Here is a 3656-nt window from a genome sequence, read left to right as displayed (position 1 = left end):
CATAGTGATGGGCAAAGAGACCTATTTGGCAGGACCAATTCAGAAGCAGCAGACCTGGCAGCATGACTGATAACTGCAGAAAGAAAACTGTTTGAAAATCAGACTGAGTAGCAAGCTTCCACCAATATGTTTCTCCGAAAGGAAACTCAATAGCACTTTGTCAAGCTGCTCCAGCTAACCGGTCTGCCCCCGTCTCTGACACGTTCTCCAGAATTCTGTAATGAGTTCCATCTGGAGCTTTCTTCAGCTGCAGATGTTCTGATTAATCAGTCTCCAGTACTGACATCACCTTGATAGCCATCGGTATGTCGGATTCTTCACTTGGGGAGAGCTCGCTCTTTCTGGCACCTATCCCTATCACATTCCCTTCTCCCTGGTGAACACTGAGGCACATAGTTCACCATCGAGTTCATTTGAATTAGTAGCTCAATAGAGAGAGAGAGAAAGACAGAGGATGCTGCTGTACAATCAACAGTTGAGAGGGGTCCAAGAATATGGCATAACACTGATCCCTGTGCAGAGGGCCGACACAGGGATAATCCCCCACTTAAGATTTCAAAATAGTGGTTAAATGGGACTTAAGTGTTGCACAGGCCTGCTGCGGGCTTTCTACACCAGGGTGAAATTCACCCACTGACTACAGCACAATATGAAGGCTGCTCAGGACCCTTGTAATAAATCCCACTTACTGAAGCTTTGCAAAAGTAGTAAGGACCCTGTTTTCTTGGCCTATGTAGGCAGTAGTGACTTGGGAAAAGTGAGATCAGAACTTCTGCATCATTTATGTTCCTTGTGAGTGAGTTAAGCAGGAACTGGAAGCACTAAACCCTAGTGGATAGGGAACTAGATGGGGTCAAACTAAGAAGGTCTGGGTTCAATTCCCAACTGTGCCACTCGTCTGCTGGATGACTTTGGGCAAGTCACATCTCTCCTGGTACCTCAGTTTCCTCATTTGTAAAATGGTGATAATGATACTGATTTCCTTTTATAAGGCACTTTGAGCTCTAAACATGAGATGAACTAGGTTTTATTATTATATGTCTTTCCCAAAAATCCTATCTATGCTTGGAGAAATTACTGTCAGACAGGGAAATTGGGCTCTTCTCTGCACGTCTGATACAGAAAGGATTTAGGTGCTAATAAATCCCTTATATGCATAGGTGCTAGAACTAAGGATGCTGGGGATGCTGCCACACCCCCTGTCTTGAAGTGGTTTCCATTATATACAGGGTTTACAGTTTGGTTCAATGGCTCTCGGCACCACTACTATAAAAATTGCTGCAACACCCCTGCTTATATGGTACTTTACTGCATGGGTGATGCATATTGTAGGTTGGAGGAGGCTATGCCTCCCCAAACAGCTCCACGTGGCCCTGCTAACACTCCACCCCAAGGTCCCCTCCAGCTTGCTGCTTCCCCCTTGGCCCCAGCCCAGGCAGGCCGCTTCTCTTCCGGGGAGCGTGCTGGGGTTAGGACGGCCACAGCCACCCTGCAGCCAGGACATGAGGTTTCTGGGACTGCCCAGTGCTGAGGGGCTTCTGGGCGCTGGGGCCATGGCGCCCAGTGCTCCAAGGCTGGGGAAGCTGGGGCCATGGTCCCTCGTTGGACTGGCAGCACTATGGCTACCCAGTCTGTGCTCGGAGGGAGGGGTTGAGGGGGCTGGGGCTGCAGTCACGGCACCCAGAGCTACGGGGCACTGGGACCACCCACCCAGTGCTTGGGCCACCGGCGCTTGGGGGCTGGGGGGCACTTGGGTGGCCGGGGCCTGGGGTGGGGTGTGGCTGGGCTCCGGTGGGGGAAAAGGGGCAGGCTGAGCCGGAGCTAGTGTCTCCAAGCCCATAGTTCACTCGCCACCCATGCTTTACTAATACTAACTCAACCTCACAAATTCCCTCATTCAGTGGGAGTTAGGCACCTAAATACCTTAGAGGATATGGGCCCTCGTCCCTAGATTAATAAGAGAAACTGCTAGAATGCTGCTAGCAACAACTGTGTTTAAATGTAGCTGGAGCTAAAAAAAATTCTGATCCCATTGTGAAAAGAACTTTGGTTCTAATCATCTACACACTAAAGAGAATAATCATAAGAACATAAGAACGGCCATACTGGCTTAGGCCAAAGGTCCATCTAGCCCAGTGTCCTGTCTTCCGATGGGGCCAATGCTAGGTGCCCCAGAGGGAATGAACAGAACAGGGAATCAAGTGATCCATCCCCTATTGCCCATTCCGAACTTCTGGCAAACAGAGGCTAGGGACACCGTCCCTGTCCATCCTGGCTAATAGCCATTGATGGACCTATCCTCTATGAACTTATCTAGTTCTTTTTTGAACCCTGTTATAGTCTTGACCTTCACAACATCCTCTCGCAAGGAGTTCCACTGGTTGATTGTGCATTATGTGAAAAATTACTTCCTTTTGTTTGTTTTAAACCTGCTGCCTATTAATTTCATTTGGTGATTCCCTAGTTCTTGTGTTATGAGAAGGAGTAAATAACACTTCCTTATTTACTTTCTACACACCCGTCATGATTTCATAGACCTCTATCATATCCCCCCCTTAGTCGTCTCTTTTCAAAGATGAAAAGTCCCAGTCTTATTAACCTCTCCTCATATGGCAACCATTCCATACCCCTAATCATTTTTGTTGCCCTTTTTGAAATCTTTTCCAATTCCATTATATCTCTTTTCGAGATGGGGCGACCACATCTGTATGCAGTATTCAAGATGTGGGCGTACCATGGATTTATATAGAGGCAATATGATATTTTCTGTCTTATTATCTATTCCTTTCTTAATGATTCCCAACATTCTGTATGCTTTTTTGACTGCTGCTGCACATTGAGTGGATGTTTTCAAAGAACTATCCACGACTCCAAGATCTCTTTCTTGAATGGTATCAGCCAATTTAGACCCCATCATTTTATATGTGTAGTTGGGATTATGTTTTTCAGTGTGCATTACTTTGCGTTTATCAACATTGAATTTCATCTGCCATTTTGTTGCCTGGTCACCCAGTTTTGAGAGATCCTTTTGTAGTTAAGTTGTGCGTACCCTGCGAAAAATGTCTAGCGGCACCCTTGTTCTTTCCTACCATTGTAAATTATAAAGAAAATCAAACCAACTACTTCCTATCCTAACTTTTAACGAAATGCCACAGTGATAAGCATAAGGAAAAGCAAATACATTGTCATGAATGGGAAATGGCTTTTGGAAAGTATGGTAAGATTTGATGCATATAACTGTCTGATCACTGTTAACTCAAACCAAGTTCCTCTGTAGAGTATATGACCAAGGTTCATACTTCAGCCTGATTTTTCACTTCGTTGCACCTTGTGTGGTGCTTCTCAGCTGTGCAAACAGAGAATGTAATGTTACCATTCTGATTTGGTAGCATTTTACACTCATTTTAGTATAAGTATTAAAATACACTACCAGGAGCTGAAAATTCAAGCCCCTTGGTAGGTACTTTTCCCACCTTCCCTCAGTTGTCTGGTGACATAGGCAGTTAGTAGTGCATAATCACTGTCTAGACTCCAGTACTTCCTTCTTAAGAACACTGTCATAAGTAGAAATAGAGGGAATACTACAGAAGGAAAGAGCACACAGTTTTAAGAAATTCGAACTGGTAACATCAGAAGTCTCTCTGTGTTAGCTTCAC

This window comes from Dermochelys coriacea, chromosome 9, assembly GCF_009764565.3.
Source record: "Dermochelys coriacea isolate rDerCor1 chromosome 9, rDerCor1.pri.v4, whole genome shotgun sequence".
NCBI classification, from domain to species: Eukaryota; Metazoa; Chordata; order Testudines; family Dermochelyidae; genus Dermochelys; species Dermochelys coriacea.
Note: the sequence above shows the minus strand (reverse complement) of the source record.